The sequence below is a fragment of the Dermochelys coriacea genome, chromosome 4, assembly GCF_009764565.3.
Source record: "Dermochelys coriacea isolate rDerCor1 chromosome 4, rDerCor1.pri.v4, whole genome shotgun sequence".
Lineage (NCBI taxonomy): Eukaryota > Metazoa > Chordata > Testudines > Dermochelyidae > Dermochelys > Dermochelys coriacea.
The window spans coordinates 93,198,206-93,219,011 of NC_050071.1; the positions used below are offsets into that span (position 1 = coordinate 93,198,206).

Here is a 20,806-nt window from a genome sequence, read left to right on the forward strand (position 1 = left end):
TCTCTATTCAGGAAAGCACTTAAGGTCAGGACTGGGTTTAGTGAATTTGCACTAAATGCTAATTATTGTACTTTTATTTGCTCTTATTAAGATGTATGAAGGCCCAAAAGCAGTTCTAAGGCCCTGATTCAGGAAAACAATTAGGCATGTGCTTAAGTCCATCCCTCGTCAAGACAATCCTTCAGCACATGCTGATGTTTAAAGCTTGGGTTTAAAGCTTGAAGTGCTGCCCTGAATAGGGTTGCATTCCCAAAGCAGGGCTGTGGTGGGGGAAGCCCCCTTGCATCCCTACCAGAACATGATTTGGGGTTGCTTCTCTCCTCTGGCACTCACAGAGTCCTTCCCCTGCTTGTGGTATACAAGATGTTCTCCAAACAAAGAAAAAGAGATTTTCTCTGTGCCTCCCAGGGACAGGGAAAATCAAAATAATAATTTAAAAAAGGTGTTCAATCTCAGGCAGTGTTTCAGTCACCCCGTTAGGGCTCAGCTCATCTGTAAGTTTTATTGTCCTTGATCAGGACTAGGGTCTGTCTTTAAGCCCCCTCCTTTTGGTAACCTCTGCTCTGTATCTGGTCCCTGAAGTCTAAGGGGTGCTCTGCAACTATTTTCATCTTCACTGATCTCCCAGGCACAGCAGCCTTCCCCCGAGTTACAGCCTTTTCCTTCCTTCCTTGTTTCATGGTACAGCAGTCTCAGCATGTGAGGCTATGACCACCACGTACTGCAGTTTTTGCATAAGTAAATATCCCTGTCCTGTCAGCCAATCCTGTGTCATTAAAAAAGTGAAGTAATGCTTTTTAACGCTACTCTCCTTTCTTGGTGCTCTCGCCAACCCTTTAAGACTACTTTCTTTCAACTGGAGTGGTCTCAGTTCCTCATAAAGAGTCTTTCTTTCTGTGTAATGCTCCCTATATTGTCACAGCAGATGCTCAACTGTTTCTTGGATTTTGCATGTGTTGCAAAACCTGTCTTTGTGCTTATTTAGTAAATGTAAATTACCATTAAGATTACAGTGACCTGTTAGCACTTTAAGTACAGTTATGTCATTTCTTCTAGCATAGCTATTAAGTGTACTATATTAGCCTCATGTTTAGGACATTTTTCATAGAACCTTTGTCCTTTTTGCTCTTTGGTCCATAGTATTTTGCCGTTCCTTCTTAAATGCTCTCTTAACCAAACCTTTGAAATCCTCTTCACTCAGCAGGATCTTTATATCAACCTTCTCATTTTTTAAGGCCTGTGTTGGCATCTCTAGAGCTGTCAGTATACATTTGGCAATGCTGATCCCATTTGCCATATATAAACTCACAAATCATAGACGTCATATTTGACAATCCTGCTCTTCTCTTTGTCTTATCATATAACTCCAGATCCACAGCTGGAGAGACAGCTGTCCAGCTATAGTTTGATTTCCCATGACTACAGATTTTAATTTCTTCCAGACCTGGCTCTTCACCCAAGTCTTTTACACGCCTTTTGACCCTGTTAGGAGCTCCCAGTTACTTCTTGTCTACTTAATTCCCAACAGTCCTTCTATATTTGGCTAATACTCTTATCTTCACTATTTCCATTAACCTTAGCCCAAAAGGTTAAATCATAACCAATTCACCCTTACATGTATAGGCATTTCTCCAGTTGCTAGCCTCAGCACACACAATGGAGTCAAAATACTCTCACCACATGTGATTTACAGAGCTTGGGCCTGGATCAGCTCTAATTTTTTTAGTGTTAATTAAGAAGCTGAATTAAAGGAGTGGCATCCATAATGTATAACTGGTTTTATTAATTTCCTCTACAGCATCAACAATTTGTTCTTATCTGCATCCCAGTTGTTCCCAGCAAAACTTTTAAACAGATTCATCCTACCTTTACATTTAGTTTTGACCCTTCCAAGTCGGTTTGTTACCAGAAATAACTCCTCAGAATGTAAAATTTTGAACTACCTGCATTTTGTTCCTGTATAGAGATATAAGTTCCATTCTTCCCAATCTTCCTTTCTGTGAAGATCATTCCCTTTGTTTTAGCAGGTGAGAACTTAAATCCCCAAGTATCTTCCCATTCTGAAATCCCTGAGTGCCTCATTGATTCTCTCCACAGCTATCTTAAGTCTTCTGTGTTTGGCCCAAACAGCACAGTCGTCTGCAAATACAGTAATACCTATTCCTGCTCTTATACTCTCTGGGAGATCATTAATTGTGATGTTAAACAGGGTTGGGCTGATAACATTCCCCTGTGGTGTGCCATTAGTAAGTTTATAAATATTTGACAAAGCTGCCCCCACTCCGACTTGTATGGTTCTATCATTTAAGTTGTCTTTTATCAACCATGCATCCGATGAAGTGAGCTGTAGCTCACGAAAGCTTATGCTCAAATAAATTTGTTAGTCGCTAAGGTGCCACAAGTCCTCTTTTTCTTTTTGCGGATACAGACTAACACGGCTGCTACTCTGAAACCTTTTATCAACCAGAACATTCTTCCTCTTATTCCAATTGTGACCAGTTTATACAGCAAGTCTTCCCTCCATAGCATGTCACACACTTTTTCAATGTCCCAAAAGACAGCTATCATAAACTCTGTTCCTCATGGTTTTTTGTATTTCTATTTCTAATCTTACCATATGATCAACTGTGCATCTTTCTTTCCTGAAGTCACTTTGTACACAGTTTATAATTTAATATTTTTCCAGCCATGCTACTAATCTCTCATTTATCATTCTTTCCATAATTTTGCCCACACACAGTGGGATGGCAATAGGTCTATATGCATCAGGTCTTGTTGGTAATTTGCCAGGTTTTCCTGTCAGTATAACCATCACTTGCTTCCATTTTCCCAGTAGTATTCCTTTCCCCCATATATTATTACATAATTTCAATAAACTCCCTTCTGGTAAACTGCTAAACTCCTTTCCAGTAGGTGCTTAAGAATTGCATTACATATGCTATCTTTACCTGGTGATGTATTTTTACTTTTGTCTATAGCTTTTTTGAGTTCCTGTATGCTGAAATTTTCATTCAGTACATCAGCTTGTTCTACCCAGTCATGTAAGAGCTCACAATTTTCTTCAACAAGTATTAATTTTTGTTCACAAAACTCTTTCCTTTTAATTGTATCACTACTAACTTTTTGGAACTCTTTCGATAAAATGTTCACTTTTTCTAAATTAGAACTTTCAACTTTATTATTTACTATAAGACCAGGTATAAACTGGATTTTTGAGTTTGTGGAAATTCAATGTTGTACATATAGCTAGGATGGCTGCTGATACAATTCCCTTTATTAAATTATCATGAAATTCATCTAGATTATCACTTATACAATTGGTGCTTTGATACTCAGCGCACTTACTCTTAAAGCGTCCCCAATTTGCTTTTCTAAGATTCCAGGTAGGAATTCCTTTAGTGTTCTCAATGTTACCTAGGCCTTTATATGTAATTAGCATAGGGAAGTGATCACTTTCCATTCCATCTTCTTTATAGATTTCCCAGCTGCATTTACTTGCTGTATTGCTTGTTGCAATTCCCAGATCAAAACACAAAAAAGTTCCATCCACCAGATCAATACCAAGTTGTGCATGTCAATGAACTGTTCCAGGCATTTGCCATTATAATCAGTTTTTCTGCTTCCTGATATTTCATTATGGCTGTTAAGATCTCCACAAATAATATACAGGCCTTTGGCACCCTTAACTAACTCTTCCAATTCTAGATGATCTAGTTTTATTTACATGGATTGTAAACATTATAGATTTGTATAAAGGTGCTATTATTTTGCAGAGGAATCTCAACAGCTTTATACTCAAAATTTAAGTTCTGTACATCTATGTCAATGTAACTAAGACCTTCCTTTATAAATATACAGACCCCTCCTCTGCTTGTTATTTCTCTGTCACGTCCGATTACATCATATCCTGGAAGTCTAAACATCAGTTTTCTCACTAATCATGTTTCTTGTACACATATTGCAACAGGTTTGCTTTCCATTTCAAAACCAGTTTTCTATAATTCCTGACCATGTCTTGTTAAACTATTTGTGTTCCAGAAAAACAAGCTAGAACCATGTTGTTTAAACTACATTATTACTTTTGTTAAAAATTGCATGAATGTGATCTGTTGAAAGATTGCCTATGTGCAAATACTTTTAAGAACGTAAGAATGGTCATACTGGGTCAGACCAAAGGTCCATCTAGCTCAGTATCCTGTGTGCTGACAGTTGCCGGTGCCAGGTGAGGGAATGAACAGAACACACAATCATCAAGTGATCCACTTCCTGTCGCCCATTCCCAGCTTCTGGCAAACGGAGGCTAGGGACACCATTCCTGCCCATCCTGGCTAATAGCCATTGATGGACCTATCCTCCATGAATTTATCTAGTTCTCTTTTGAACCCTGTTATAGTCTTGGCCTTCACAACATCCTCTGGCAAAGAGTTCCACAGACTGACTGCGTTGTGTGAAAAATACTTTTCTCCTGCTTTTGTTATAATTTTTATTCTTTCAGTCTTCATCCTAGTCTGTAAATTGCAATTAATCACGTCTCTCATACATGCTATAAATTTCTCTTTGCCTACAAGCAGTACGTCTTCATCTGTTGTATATAACAGTTGTACAGTACATCCCCTATACTATCTTTCCTGCCCTGAACTGAGTGTTGTACCAGTTGTTCTTTTTCCTCACTGGCATTTTCCTCCTTCTCCACTTTCAGTTGTGAATATCTTTCGGTAGCTTCTGCATAGGCTATTTTATGGATAGTTTTAATTTTCTGTATCTCTCTAGCTCATGCTGCTGCCCCACAGGCTTTGTATGCTGCACTATGCTTATCCCCACAATTGTTGCGTTTTAGTTCTATTCCTTCCATACAGTTCTCATACTAGTTTTCTCTTCCACATTTACCACACCTTGTTTTCCCCTGACAGACAGCTGCCATATGCACTAACTTTTGACATTTACAGCATCTCAACAGGGTTGGCATATATGATTTAATCCAGAAGAGTTGATATCCTATAGTAACCGTATCGGGTAGTGTTGCATTTTTAAATGTTATTTGGATGGCTGTGGATAATTTTACTCTCCCCCTCTCCTGCTAATTTGTCGCTTAACAAACAGCGCTAGGCCTTTACCTACATCCCTTTTAATTTCACCCTCAGTCAAGCCTGGTGGAACCCCATACATTACCCCTCTTGCTTCTTTCATAAATTTAGGTAACTGACAAATTACTTTTATTTTCCCTATATTGTAGTTTTAAGAAGTTTCTCAACCAGTTCCTTATGTATTCTACTAATAAATCTCCTCCCTGCATTTTTATAGCTCTTAATATATTTCTGATACTTCACCTAATCCAGTCTGCTGTTTCTGAGGGATTAACATTGCTTATCTTTACATCTTCAGCCCGTGATTTGATAATTATAAGACATCATTCCTTTTCCTCACTCTTTTTTTCCATCTCCACCTGCTCCCTCTTCTTCAGATACAGATACTTCTATTCTTTTTTTCCTTCTTCCTAATCTGAAGCCATTCCTTAGTCTTCTCCCTCATTTTCCAGTATAACTTCCAGCCTGTCCCTCTCAGCCTGTATTTCCAGCTCTGTTCAGCCAATCAGCCACCAGCCCAAACTGCCCCTGACTTCCACACCCCAGCTTACAGCCAGCAGCTGCCCCAGGCCCAACCAGTCATACCACCACTTCCTGTAGGGGCTCTCCCCTTTTAACTTCCTCCCTCCAGGCAGAGCAAGCCTTGCAGGTGTGTCCGGTTAGTGCTGGCTAAGCCCAAAGGAGCTTTTAGCATCCTTTCTATTAGGGCAAGGGCAGGCCCACTCACAGGACTGCAGAGAGAAAAGATGGCACTCAGGAAACCTGAGCTCAAATCCAGCTCTGTCATAGACTTCCTATGTGATCTTCATCATGTCACTGAATTTCCTTGGCCCCAGTTCAACAAGGTAGTTAAGCATAAGAGTAATCCCATTAATGTAACAGAACTACTCTGGTGCTTAAAGTTACCCATGTGCTCAAGTACTTTATAGAATCAGGATCTCTGAGCCTCGGTTCCCCACCTCTAAAATGTCCTTACCTTTTGTATGTCTGTTCTATTTAAAGCTGTAAACTTCTCAAGGTGGAGACTGTCTCTGACTGCAAGTATGTACAGAATCTAGCACCATGGGGCCCTGATCTCAGTTGGTGCTGGTATATTACAAATAATAATAAATAATTAATTTTAGTGTGCATAACAAAGGTGATAGGACTTTAGAATACTGGTTTCAATGTTTCAAAGTGGTGGTATGGAAACACAGGAAAAGCTCCCTGTCACTCTGAGTCATATTAAAATTCAATATGGTATTTTCTCAGCATGAAGAGGCACAGAGCAATTTAAAGAATAAGGCTCTGAGTTGAAAAATTAAAATGGCTTTTTATAGAGGAGGGAAAATATTGCTGTGTCTTAATCACATAAGAATGTTTGCTTTATATCTTTAATAGCTCTAATTATTAGCGGTATTATGGACTGTGAAGACAAAACATTTACAATAATTATTAGAATTGGGCCTTCGCAATAACCCAAATCTAAACAACCAAGGGTTCTCAAATTCTGGATCCAGATCTGTATAAAAACTTTGCCAGTGGTCCCCATCGTTATAAAGTCTGAACCAAACCCCTGAATCTGAACATTCCTGACATTTCAAAATCTAAATCCAGACTTTTCAACCTGTGTGCATTGCTAAATTGGATTATTTCACCCTAAACATGCATTGATCATGCTTGTTACAAACAGAAAAGGCAAAGCAGTTTTTCCTGTTTATATACTGGTTACAGCTTAATTCTAGTTCTACAGTGGAACCATTGTACTGCAGATTTCATGCTGACATGCACATTCCTTCAGGTGCGATAGGGTAAAGGAATTAAGACCAGGCTTATCAAGAAGAATTATGCAGGTGCACAAAAGAACATGTTGCTCCTACAGCGATGACGGGGCAGCATTCTTCTCACATATCATGGCCCAATTTACACAGCAATTGCTGAGAAACACACACAACAGAGTGATCCAAAGTCCACAAATAAAAGCATTTTCTAAGGTGAACAGAAATGATTTTCAACTCAGACTGCGTCTCTTCGCCCTGCCAAGAGACTTGAATAGGAACATTCCACCGCTGAACAATCCATGGCAAAAAGGATTTATAATTAGATGCAAAGGCAACAGAGTAAAGCAAAATTTAAAATGTACCCACAAAACCTGCCAAAGATTAGTTTGGAAAAACATCTGATAATTCTTAGCACAGTCATGATTTCCCAGGTGACATTTAACTGCAGGAGATTTAGCCAGTTTCCCATTATTTCAGCTGGGTTGCTGGGTGTGGGTAATGGGTGTTGTGATAGGAAGAAATTCTGTTTGGGAGGTGGGGCAATGTTGGGACTCTTGGAAGGAGAGCATTCAACCCAATCCAACCCTCTAACTCTCTCCTACATGGCATGCCTATTGTGGCTGGCATCCCCACCTGCTGGCAGCTCAGGATGGGAACAAGAAGGCCGGAGAAGAAAGATCACATTGTAAGGTCAGGCCAGGAGCAGAGAAGCCTCATGCTGATAGCTTAGGAGAGACAGAAAGAGGTTTTTGGTCTGCTCAGAGGGAACATGTGCACCAGCACTCAGCAGAGTGCCTGTAAAGTCTCATATGGTAGCAAGGAGGCCCAAAAAGCTGGGCCCCTGATAGGGATAGATAATGAATAGGACTGGATTCGAGTTTGCTCTTTTCCATTCCCTCAGTAAAGCATGTCTAGTGCTCTAATTGCCTGTCTAAACCAGGTAAATGATCTCAGGAACACTCCATTCCCAAACCAGTGCTGAACAGAGTTTGGCCCTACCTATATTATTATACAGACTAGAATTATTTTCACCCAAAAGCATACAAGAGCTTTGGTGGAACATGGTGTCCAGCATGCTTCCTGGGAAGTCATTGAAAACATCTGCCTTAGCAGTCAAACTATTCCTGACACCATCTGATGGGGGTCTGGGAAGAATCACTGTTACCAACCAATCATTTTCTCAGTGCAGACAGGTTAGGTGCTCAGAAAAATGTTCTTAAGGAGGTAGGTGGTGCTATCCTTATAAGTGTCTAATGCAATTTTAAAAGTAGGGATTTTGTGTGTTCTACTGTTCACTGTCACTTCGGGTGGATACAAACAACCACATTTACAAATAAAAACTAAGGGGGAAACTTTGGTGCTCACATTTGAACACAGCCTATTTCCCTTGTCATATCCTGCAGACAGCTACATGGAGATCCATAGAGACTCGTGTGAGAGAACCTGCACCCCCATGAATACCTCCTTGCAGGATCAGACCCTTATGCTTTTCCACACTAGGAACTTCTGTAGTGCCTTTCCCCCTCTGGCTTTCTCTCAGACAAACCTTTGTAGCCAAAGAGAAAACAAATAGTAGGTAAAAAGCTTACTTTACAGACGCAGAGATCAAAATCTTAATCATTTTAAAATTAACTTTATTTTCCCACCATACCTCATTGCTACTTCTGACAGACACTTGAATTTGGGGTACGTACCATGTCCACATTTAAGTCCCTCTTAAAGACTCACTTGTACTGTTTTCAGTGAATTATATTAACTTGTACATAAATTGCTGACTGTTGTTCCCCTCTCCTTAACATCTGTCTAATTGTCTGTCTGTCCATCCAGCTTTGGACTGTAAGATCCTCAGAGCAGAGTTCATCCTTCTTGAATGTTGGGAAAGTCATAACATATACCATGAACCAATAACAACGCATTAGTAATTGCTACAATTAATATTATTATTAAGCATATCACACCGTGCATCACCACAACTATGTTTTACAACTAAGTTAGATCTGATTTACCCTGTCATGCTATTGTATTTTATACTTAATTCCTGCCCTAACCCCCCAAAGATAATTTTGTTCTTTTATTAACAGAAAATATGTATCTTTTCCCCTCCAGCTGACTATTAGCACGAGGAAATAGGGCTCAGCATGCAAGCCCCCTCTTCTGTAAAGGGACAGTCTCTTGGCACAGGTGCAGTTCAATCCTTAGGATACCAGCCATGTGAACCTCAAAGCAGTTCTCCAGCAAGAAAATTATTTTGATGACTGAATCAGAGTTATTCATGATCAACACAGTATAAATCAAAGTCTTCCAGTTCCAGTTGCTTAAGCCAAAAATTGTTACCAGCAGATGATTAATGGCCTAAGTGATATTAATTTGGTGGTCAGTCTAGTCTCCAGCAGTTGGCCACATCAAAACTAATGCTCATTGTGCTAGAAAGTGTTTATTTTTACATTTCCTCTTCCTCCATCTGTTTCCCACCACCATCCTATTTGTTTGTTTCATGCACCTGTTGTGTTCTATCATAACCTAGCTCTTTGGGACTGGGTTGATCTTTTTATGAAGTATTTGTACATTATCTAGTGCAATCCTTGAATCAGTCCCTATGGCACTACTGTAGTAAAGTTAAATAATAGCAATAGAAATCACCACAGTATACATACTGGTCAGCAGTTTGAGTAGACACACTTTGGACAAACTGGCTCCTTATCTTCATCCCAGTCAAGGTTTTCGGCACATACCCTTGTGGAACAGTAGGAGAAGGCTCACATTGTTCTAGTTCTATGGACAAACAGAAGGCTTCAAACACCAGCACTGACAATCTGACATCATTCACAAGAACTGAACATTTAAATAAAAAGAAATGTAAAAAGTACAAGATGTCTAAGAAGCTTCACTGGAATGGAATGTGTGTTGAATTGGACCTGTGGAACACTTAATTTATATGCCAAAAACAGAAGAGTTACTCAAACAGAAAAATAGATCACCAAGAGCTAGATTCACAAAGTGTCTAAGTCCAACATTTTAGGGTCCACTGGGATTCACAACCCCCTCTCCCCCCTCAGCTACTGCCTAACCCTATAAGCACTTAAACACCTCAGGCACCTACATTTCCACCATTAAAGTTCCTGAGGTACCTAAATTTCAGTAGCAGAACATGCGGAGCCACCTAAGTCCTGAAGCCACTCAGCGTCTACCTCACATTCAAGCCCCAGCAGGATTTACAAACTAGGCATTGCCCTGCCCTTCTTGCCTTTGCGGCCCAGTAAGTAGGTGTATTCAGCACACGTGAATCCAGCAAAATGGCTAAAGAAGGAGGTAGTGCTGCCTTCCACCCCTTATGATCTTCAGGGTAGTGACCTAGCTACTGGAGTCTCTCTCTGGCTCTGTGCATGTTTGTTTATTTCAAGTGGAACAGCTTCAACAGGAGAGAGGGAGAGAGCCCCACACTAGAATATCCCATAGCCTAGGGGGCAGGACACTCACTTGAGAGGCAAAATATGTAAGCTCAAATCTTGTCTCTACATCAGGGAGAAGGGGAAACTGAACGTGTGTCTCCCACATCCTGGGTGAGTGCCATAACCATTGGGCTAAAGGTATAAGAGTGGGAGGGGCACCACCACCGCCTCCTTCAGCGTTTACTGCAAACAACAGCTTAGGTGCCAAATCCAAGAGAGGGTTCATGGCTGTGAATCCCAAGTGGAGATAGGCACCTAAGTCCAGGGCAGAAAGAGGCACCTAACCACCTTTGAGAGACTGGCCTTAGGCCACACCCATCTCCTCAGTATTTTCTTCTGGGTAGTTTAGGTGGCTCCTCACTCAGCAGGCTGGCTTTTGCGAATCCCATTCTTAGGTGACTAACTCTTTCCAAGAATTGTATAGGAAACCTGGGTGCCTAACTCAGGGTTGTGAACATCAGGGCCTCTAAAAAGGTTGAGTGCTGTGACACTCCCCATTGCAGGACCTAAGTCCCCTTTGTGAAGGTAGCCCCAAGAACACAAATGGGAGTTCACTTCTGATGTATCCTTCACCTTAATGTTCAAATGAGATTTCTCTTACAGAGGAGTCTATAAGCACTCTAGTCACAAATATAAGTAGACATCATTTTAAAATGGAATCCTAATTTGAACTTTAATGAGCCAGGAAGAATTATACTTGGAAAGTCATTAGAAATTTTGAAAACAGGTTGACTTGGGTATCTGATTTATTGGCACCCTTCAGTCAGTTCTTACTTTCATTGTTCAATACTTCAACATGTCAACTGAAAAATAATCAGATGGGAAAAAATAGTTCTCAAGTTGGCTCAGGATAGACCCTTGAATTCACGCAGTGAAAGGGCCAGGCCTAGAGACTTGTGTCCTCTTTTTAAATGGGACTCTGTGAACGAAGATGTAACTTCTTTCCCTGGGTTATTTTAAGCCGAGTTTGCAGGACACTGAGAATGGAAAACAGCACCCATGTATTCAGACAGCCTGTCCACAGGGGGCAGCAACACATAATAAAAGGGATGCTCTAATTAACCACAAAGGTCTAGGGAAAATCCCTACTGGTTCTAAAATGGGGCTGATAAGATTGTTATTAGTGACTATTTAGCATGCTGACCAAGTACCTCAGTCCCCAAGCTCTTGCAGTTATGGGCTATAAACAAAGGCAAAAGGGGTGAAACTCAACCCTGGTGACAGCAGATGCAAGAGTAAAATTTATATTTAATCAGACTTGGTACTAGATCTCCCGGATATATTTTTAAGTTAAAATCAGATGCCTAAATGGGGGCAGCATTAGGAGTCCTCCCCATAAGAGTCTCTAGTAGCAGCAATGCTCACCAAGAGTAATCAGACCATGGTAAAGTGGGGATGTCAGCATGCAGGAATGCCTAGCCAGAACAGGTAGGGGTGTGAGGGAGGAAGAGTCCAAACCCAGATGATAGAGCATACAAAATAAGATTCTAGGAAGCACATTTCATAAGGAAAGAGCAGAGGTCAATCTTCCATTTGTGTCCTAGGAGCTAGATTCACAAAGGGACTCAGGCACTGCAATGCAGAGTGTTGCAGTATCCAGCCTGTTTAGGTGCCCTGATGTTCACAACCCTGAGTTAGGCATAGAAATTAGATATGGACGTGACTACTTGGGCCAAGTTTAAACTTAACTGAAGCAGCTGCAACTCCATTAACTTCACTGAAGCTGCATCTGCCTAAATCAGGTCTGAATTAGGGCCATTAAGTCCTTTCCTTTGTGAGTTTTCTAGTACTCTGTCTAGACTAATAATTGAAGCACTCTGTCTAGTCTTGACAAAGCTGCTACTATTTCCTTTAGAAAGCTATTCCACAGTCCAATGGCTATGAAGCGCTATTGAGCCTAAATTTTCCTTTCCTTTCCTTTATATCATCTCATTACCCTTGTGCCAATTGAAACAATTTTTCTCCCTTCATAGTGGTGATACCCTTCAAGTATTTATAGCTAGGGTAAATGGTGACTTTGGGGGGTGGACATAGAATTCTCTTACTCTTTCTTCATGAATCAACCCCTCAAGAACTTTTTATCAGTGTCATTGTTCTTCTCTGTATTCCTTCCAATTAATCTGTCTCTTTGGGTGCTGAGGTCCCTAAACCTTAACACAGTTACATGCAGCCTTACCAGGGCAAGAGTGAAGGGCCATCACCTCTCTGCTTTTTGCATATACACACATACAGCAAAATGAGTGGGTTATGGGTTTTGTTATTGTTCTTATTTCCTGCCATATCACACTGCAAACTCTGAGCTAATCTACTATTAATCCTAAATTGCTTTTAATGTTGGGTTGGATGCTATAGATCACTTTCAGCTTTATGGCCACCGAGGGATCTCTCTAGATTCCAAAATATCCCTGCTGCTATGTGTACTTTGGCTAATGTATTTCTCAACAAAAGATTTTAAATACTGAAAATTCAAGTGTTATTCTAAAAGTTTAATTTTCCAAAGAAAATATTCCCCTCTTAAAACTGATGTTATAGTAAGTTAAAGCAATCAATATTATGCTCTTTATTTTGCTTGGTTGGTAAACTAATCAGTAGAACATTTTTGCTTCCTTCTTATGCCCTTTTTATTCATTATTATTCCACTATTTAAGGGCAAAAATCATTGATTTTCAGAAGCTTATTTTTGCCACTTATTTCCCTTTTCTTCCCTTCCCACCACTTTTCATCCTCCTTTTCAGGCAGCAGTGGTGAGAAATGGGGCATGACACAACTACTTAGGCCTTTCCAAACATTCCATCACTGCAACATTCAGTTCCAGCAAGTGTAAGCTTATGTAAACTGAATAACACTTTTAGATTTGCTTGAAATAGTACAAAATATGCTCTTTTACACAGTGTCTTTTAAATTAGGCCATCCTCTAAGAACAGGGTCATAGATGAGGCACATCTGGAATTCATATCCAATGGCTTAATATAAGCTTCATAACCAATCTCTTAACCCTATGATAAGACCCCTTGGCACGAATTTCTTTAAATACCTGGCACCTTTTGCTGCCATAAATTATGGCACAAATGTCTTTCAAGTGAACTGCTGAATGTTCTTCAGGGATGTACAACTTAATTCTTATTTTTGTTAAGTCATCACAACAGAAGAAATATATTAATGTTAGGAAAATCTTGGAGCCTGTGATTTAAGTGTTACAGTTTATTTAGGGAAGACAACGGCAATATAATGAATATGGTGGATTCGATAGACTAAATATATTTTTCAGAGGCTAAAAAGCTTTTATGTTCCAGTTCATTAAGTCTTGAAATCCACGATTTTACATTCCTTGAACCTGATAAGACTTCTTTGATGTTGCTTCAAATCATAATAAACCAGTTATAAAAACTCTCTGGGTAAGAAGCAGCTTATTATCGTACTCAGAGAAGTGAACACTTAAGATGTCCTATATAAATGGAACACAGTGCATCTAGAAATAAACAGGTATATTCCTCTCTTGGTAGTCACGACAGTTACACAGTGGTATTCATGTAACAACAATAATAAATTGAATTGCTCATCACGATAAAATCTACTTCTTCTTAGTGACAGGATGATAAGGAGACACATTTGCACATATTGCATTAAGGCAACTTTAGCCACTAAAAATAATTGCAGTGGTATTTAGGATTGAAGTCTCCACTACAGCGCAGTTGTTGTATCTTCCTGCTACTGAGTGTTCAGCACTTTAGAAATTCAAGTCACTTAGGGCTCATTTGCAGCTTTGCCATGGCAGCCCAGGAAGCTAATCTTCCCCCAACACATATACAGCCCTAATCCCCCCTACTGCCCAGGACGTCAGAGGGGAGAATGAACCCTGCACTGGCCCTACGTGACACAGCATATGTCTCTGATGCACTGGCACAGCTGGGCTCCACCCATTCCTCATCCTTTCCTGCCTGCTCCCTCCCTCGTGTAGGGATGTAACAGCTCACAAAGGCTACGCATGGTATGGATAACCCTGCAAGAGCATAAAGAGGTGCCTTATGTCCCTTACTTTTTGGGGCAGGTGTGCAGGATGTGCCACAATCTGACCATTTATTACAAATATAGATTTAGGAGCCTAACGTCACAAGCCTATTTCTGAAATCGTGGTCATCTCCATTTCATTGTCAAGTTGCATTTCTACTTTCAACACCCACTCAAGAAATATTTATTAAGATTCAATGTGGCCACTCTGAGGAGTCCTGCAGAAAATAGCCACAGTCAGTATCAGAGGCAGGTCACTAAGGGTATGTCTACACTACGAAATTAGGTCGAATTTATAGAAGTCGATTTTGTAGAAAGCGTTTTTATACAGTTGAGTGTGTGTGTCCTCACACAAATGCTCTAAGTGCATGTAGTCGGCGGACTGTGTCCACAGTACCGAGGCAACAGTCGACTTCCGGAGCTTTGCACTGTGGCTAGCTATCCCACAGTTCTGGCAGTCTCCACCACCCATTTGAATTCTGGGTAGAAATCCCAGTGCCTAAAACATTGTCGCAGATGGTTCTGGGTATATATTGTCAGGCCCCCGTTCCCTCCCTCCCACCCTCCCTCCATAAAAGCAAGGGCAGACAATCATTTTGCACCTTTTTTCTTGAGTTACCTGTGCAGACGCCATACCACGGCAAGCATGGAGCCCGTTCAGCTAACCGTCACCGTATGTCTCCTGGGTGCTGGCGGACATGGTACTGCATTGCTACACAGCAGCAGTTTATTGCCTTTTGGCAGCAGACAGTGCAGTATGACTGGTAGCCGTCGTCGACATAGTCCTGGGTGCTCTTTTAACCGGGCACCTGGGTAAACATGGGAGTGACTCAGCCAGGTCATTTCCCTTGTTTCGTCTCATGGCGATTGAGTTCTATCGGCAGTGCACTGTCTTTGAATTTGCAGCCAGCAGAAGACGATGGCCAGTAGTCATACTGCACCGTCTTCTGCCGAGCACCCAGGAGGTGACAATGGCTAGTGGTCGTACTGCACAGTCTGCTGCCAGCATGATGTATAAAGATAGATGAAGTGGCTCAAAACAAGAAATAGACCAGATTTGTTTTGTATTCATTTTCTCCTCCCTCCCTCTGTGAAATCAACGGCCTGCTAAACCCAGTTTTGAGTTCTATCCTTGAGGTTTTGAGTTCTATCCTTGAGGCGGCCATTCAGTTTCTCACAAAGCCACCCCCTTTGTTGATTTTAATTCCCTGTAAGCCAACCTTGTAAGCCATGTCATCAGTCGCCCCTCCCTCCATCAGGGCAACAGCAGACAATCGTTCTGCACCTTTTTTCTGTGCAGACACCATACCACGGCAAGCATGGAGCCCACTCAGATCACTTTGGCAATTAGGAGCACATTAAACACCACACACATTATCCAGCAGTATATGCAGCACCAGAACCTGGCAAAGCGAAACCGGGCAAATAGGTGACATCAGCGCGGTGACGAGAGTGATGAGTACATGGACACAGACTTCTCTCAAAGCATGGGCCCTGCCAATGTGGGCATCATAGTGCTCATGGGGCAGGTTCATGCATTGGAACGCCGATTCTGGGCTCAGGAAACAAGCACAGACTCGTGGGACCGCATAATGTTTCAGGTCTGGGACGATTCCCAGTGGCTGCGAAACTTTCGCATACATAAGGGCACTTTCATGGAACTTTGTGACTTTCTTTCCCCTGCCCTGAGGCGCAAGAATACCAAGATGAGAGCAGCCTTCACAGTTGAGAAGCGAGTGGCAATAGCCCTGTGGAAGCTTGCAATGCCAGACCGCTACCAGTCAGTCGGGAATCAATTTGGAGTGGGCAAATCTACTGAGGGGGCTGCTGTGATGCAAGTAGCCAACGCAATCAAAGATCTGCTGATATCAAGGGTACTGCCCCTGGGAAATGTGCAGGTCACAGTAGATGGCTTTGCTGCAATGGGATTCCCTAACTGTGGTGGGGCCATAGACGGAACCCATATCCCTATCTTGGCACCGGAGCACCAAGCCAGCGAGTACATAAACCGCAAGGGGTACTTTTCAATAGTGCTGCAAGCACTGGTGGATCACAAGGGACATTTCACCACATTAACGTGGGATGGCCAGGAAAGGTACATGATGCTCGCATCTTCAGGAACTCTGGTCTGTTTCAAAAGCTGCAGGAAGGGACTTTCTTCCCAGACCAGAAAATAACCGTTGGGGATGTTGAAATGCCTATAGTTATCCTTGGGGACCCAGCCTACCCCTTAATGCGATGGCTCATGAAGCCATACATAGGCAGCCTGGAGAGTAGTCAGGAGCTGTTCAACTACAGGCTGAGCAAGTGCAGAATGGTAGAATGTGCATTTGGATGTTTAAAAGCACGCTGGCGCAGTTTACTGACTCGGTTAGACCTCAGCTAAACCAATATTCCCACTGTTATTACTGCTTGCTGTGCGCTCCACAATATCTGTGAGAGTAAGGGGGAGACGTTTAGGGTGGGGTGGGAGGTTGAGCCAAATCACTTGGCTGCTGGTTATGCACAGCCAGACACCAGGGCGGTTAGAAGAGCACAGGAGGGTGCGGTGCGCATCAGAGAAGTTTTGAAAACCAGTTTCATGACTGGTCAGGCTACGGTGTGAAAGTTCTGTTTGTTTTTCCTTGATGAAACCCCCCGCCCCTTGGTTCACTCTACTTGCCTGTAAGCTAACCACCCTTCCGACCTCCCTTCGATCACCGCTTGCAGAGGCAATAAAGTCATTGTTGCTTCACATTCATGCATTCTTTAGTAATTCATCACACAAATCGAGGGATAATTACCAAGGTAGCCTAGGAGGGGTGCTGAAGGGAAGAACAAGGCCACACAGCACTTTAAAAGTTTAAAACTTATTGAATGCCAGCCTTCTGTTACTTGGGCAATCCTCTGGGTTGGAGTGGCTGGGTGGCGGAGGCCCCCCCAACGCGTTCTTGGGCGTCTGGGTGAGGAGGCTATGGAACTTGGGGAGGAGGGCGGTTGGTTACACAGGGGCTGTAGCGGTGATCTGTGCTCCTGCTGCCTTTCCTGCAGCTCAGCCATACGCTGGAGCATATTAGTTTGATCCTCCAGCAGCCTCAGCATTGAATCCTGCCTCCTCTCATCACACTGCCGCCACCTTTCAGCTTCAGCCCTCTCTTCAGCCCGCCACTTATTCTCTTCAGCCCGCCACCTCTCCTCCCGGTCATTTTGTGCTTTCCTGCACTCTGACATTGTCTGCCTCCATGCATTCGTCTGTGCTCTGTCAGTATGGGAGGACAGCATGAGCTCAGAGAACATTTCATCGCGAGTGCGTTTTTTTTGCCTTCTAATCTTCACTAGCCTCTGGGAAGGAGAAGATCCTGTGATCCTTGAAACACATGCAGCTGGTGGAGAAAAAAAAAGGGACAGTGGTATTTAAAAAGACACATTTTATAGAACAATGGGTACACTCTTTCACGGTAAACCTTGCTGTTAACATTACATACATAGCACATGTGTTCCAAGGTCGCATTTGCCTCCCCGCAGCGTGTGGCTAGTCCCTCCCCCCTCCTTGTGGCTAACAGCGGGGATCATTTCTGTTCAGCCACAGGCAAACAGCCCAGCAGGAACGGGCACCTCTGAATGTCCCCTTAAGGAAAGCACCCTATTTCAACTAGGTGACCATGAATGATATCACTGTCCTAAGGATAATACAGAGAGGTAAAGAATGGATGTTGTTTGAACGCCGGCAAACATACACTGCAATGCTTTGTTCTACAATGATTCCCGAGTATGTGCTACTGGCCTGGAGTGGTAAAGTGTCCTACCATGGTGGATGAAATAAGGTTGCCCTCCCCAGAAAGCTTTTGCAAAGGCTTTGGGAGTATATCCAGGAGTGCCACGAATGCCAGGGCAAATTAATCATTAAACATGCTGACTTTTAAACCTTGTATAGTATTTTAAAAGGTACACTCACCAGAGGTCCCTTCTCTGCCTGGTGGGTCCGGGAGGCAGCCTTGGGTGGGTTCAGGGAGTCCTGGCTCCAGGTCCAGGGTGAGAAACATTTCTTGGCTGTCGGGAAAACCGGTTTCTCCGCTTGTTTGCTGTGAGCTATCTACAGCCTCCTCATCATCGTCTTCCTCATCCCCAAAACCTGCTTCCATGTTGCCTCCATCTCCATTGAAGGAATTAAACAACACGGCAGGGGTAGTGGTGGCTGAAGCCCCTAAAATGGCATGGAGCTAATCATAGAAGCAGCATGTTTTGGGCTCTGACCCGGAGCACTTGCCCGAAGCCAGAAGGGGTGCTGTTGTATTAAAAAAAAAAAACCCACAGTTCCCACATACAAGCATCTTTTTTTTTTAATTAATCTAGTCACAATTCCAAATTAAAAATAAAACTGATACAGTCTCATGAATGTTACACATGGAAATCAGACTTCATGGTCAGGAGGACCTTTCCATGATTTCATGGATTCATAGATTCTAAGGCCAGATCATTATTGTGGTCATCTAGTCTGACCTCCTGTATAACAGAGGCCATAGAACTTTCCCAAAAATAATTCCTAGTGCATATCTTTTAGAAAAACATCCTATCTTAATATAAAAATTGTCAGTGATTGATATTCTACCACGATCCTTGGTAAATTATTCCAATGGTTAATTACTCTCACTGTTAAGAATATACACTATTTTCAGTCTGAATTTGTGTAGCTTCAACTTCCAGCCATTGGATGGTGTTATGCTTTTCTCTGTTAGACTGAAGATACCATTATTAAATATTTGTTCCTCTTGTAGATTTTTATAGACTGTAAACAAGCACTCCTTAACATTTTCTTTGTTAGGCTAAATAGATTGAGTTTGTTATGTGGATTATGTTATTGTGGATACCTGAACTGGTCACAGAATTCCAGCAGCAGTTGCACCAGTGCCCAATACAGAGGTTAAATAACCTCTCTGCTCCCACTGAAGATTCCCCTGTCAATGGCTCCAGGATTGCATTAGGTCTTTTGGCCACAGCATCACACTGGGAACTCATGTTCAGCTGATTATCCACTATGACACCCAACTCTTTTTCAGACTCACTGCTTCCCAGGACAGAGTTCCACATCCCATAAATGTGGCCTACATTCTTTCTTCCTAGATGTATCCATTTACATTCAACCATATTAAAATGCATAACCTAGGTTGCACCCAATTTATCAAGTGCTCTACATTGCTCTGAATCAGTGACCCGTCCTCTTCACTGTTTATCACTCCGCCAATTTTTGTGTCACCTGTAAACTTTATCAGTGAAGATTTTATGTTTTCTACCAGCCTCTGGGTCATTGTTAAAAATGTTAAACAGCATAAGGCCAATAACCCATCCCTGCAGGACCGCACTGGAAACAGACCTGCTCAATGATGATACTCCATGTATAGTTACATTTTGAGACTTATCAGTTAGCCAGTTTTTAATCCATTTAATGTGCGCCATGTTCATTTTATATCAGTCTAGTGTTTTAATCAAAATGTTCTGTGATACGTACAGAGCTCTAAAAGTAAAAGCACAGAGGGAGCCTTGGGAGCACAGAGTCTCTCAAAGGGAAACTGACAGCTTGTCAGATATGCTCCCAATATGGAACTATTACAATCAGACATAACAGCAGAGGAAACTGCAGCAGAAGTGAGTGAAGGGTAGTTTGATTATTAATGGGGAACTACTGGCAAATTTGTCATTATTTATTTAGTATTTTTACTATAGGAGAACCCAAAGGTCTCAACCAGAAGTCCTAGTGCTGTTCAAACAGAGAAGACTTGGTCCCTGCCCCTAAGAGCTTACCATATAAGAGGATGAGTAAAATGCAAAAGTTGGGGGAGAGGGAGATTATATATATATAAATTGTATATACTGGATCGTGTACAAACTACAATGGTTAAACATCTGTTAGCATGGGAAAGGCATATTGAAATGCTTGAGAATCAACAATATGCCAATATTTTGAAAGCCTAATGAGAAACCTGGAAAGGAAGGAGAATCTAAAGACCATTATGGTTATGGAAATGTTTCTTTTATTTCTTTGGATCTTCAGCCCTGATCCTGCACCATAGAAACCAGTGGGAGCAATATCAATCCCTCAAAGTAGATCCATTATTCATTCAGGACCTAAGTGCCCTCTAAGCTGTGCGACCACGCAGCAGGCTATCAAGGGCCACGCAGCAAGGAGGTGCCCCTCCCCCGGCCTGGCCCCGCTGGAGCTGTCGTGGCCAGGGAGAGATGCACTTTCCCCGATCCAGCTCAGCCCAGCCGGAGCTGCCACAGCCAGAGAGAGCTGCTCTCCTCTGGTCCCCAGCTGCTGTGGCAAGAGAGGGCTGGGGGAATTCCTCTCTCGCCAGTGTAGCCTGCACCCCAAATCCCTCATCCTCAGCCCCACCCTGACCCCTTCATCCCCAACCAGAGCCCTCACCTGCCTGCACCCCAACCCTCTACCCAGACCTGAGACCCCCCACACACGCCAAACCCCCTTGGCCCGCCCCCGCCACACATCACCTCCATATTGGTGCACATA

The 20,806-nt window shown here is 42.4% G+C and overlaps 2 long non-coding RNA genes across 2 annotated transcripts in view; one reads left to right on the forward strand and one right to left on the reverse strand.

Moving 5' to 3' along the window:
• LOC122460035 overlaps nucleotides 1-20,806 on the forward strand; it is a 21,811-nt gene continuing 1,005 nt past the window's right edge. The window contains exons 1-2 of the long non-coding RNA XR_006281082.1: nucleotides 1-24; nucleotides 19,575-19,673. This is a non-coding gene — a long non-coding RNA (uncharacterized LOC122460035). The remainder of the gene's footprint in view (nucleotides 25-19,574; nucleotides 19,674-20,806) is intronic.
• LOC122460034 overlaps nucleotides 17,136-20,806 on the reverse strand; it is a 13,229-nt gene continuing 9,558 nt past the window's right edge. Inside the window, exons 2-3 of the long non-coding RNA XR_006281081.1 lie at nucleotides 19,648-19,651; nucleotides 17,136-17,149 (exon numbers count right to left, since the gene is read on the reverse strand). This is a non-coding gene — a long non-coding RNA (uncharacterized LOC122460034). The remainder of the gene's footprint in view (nucleotides 17,150-19,647; nucleotides 19,652-20,806) is intronic.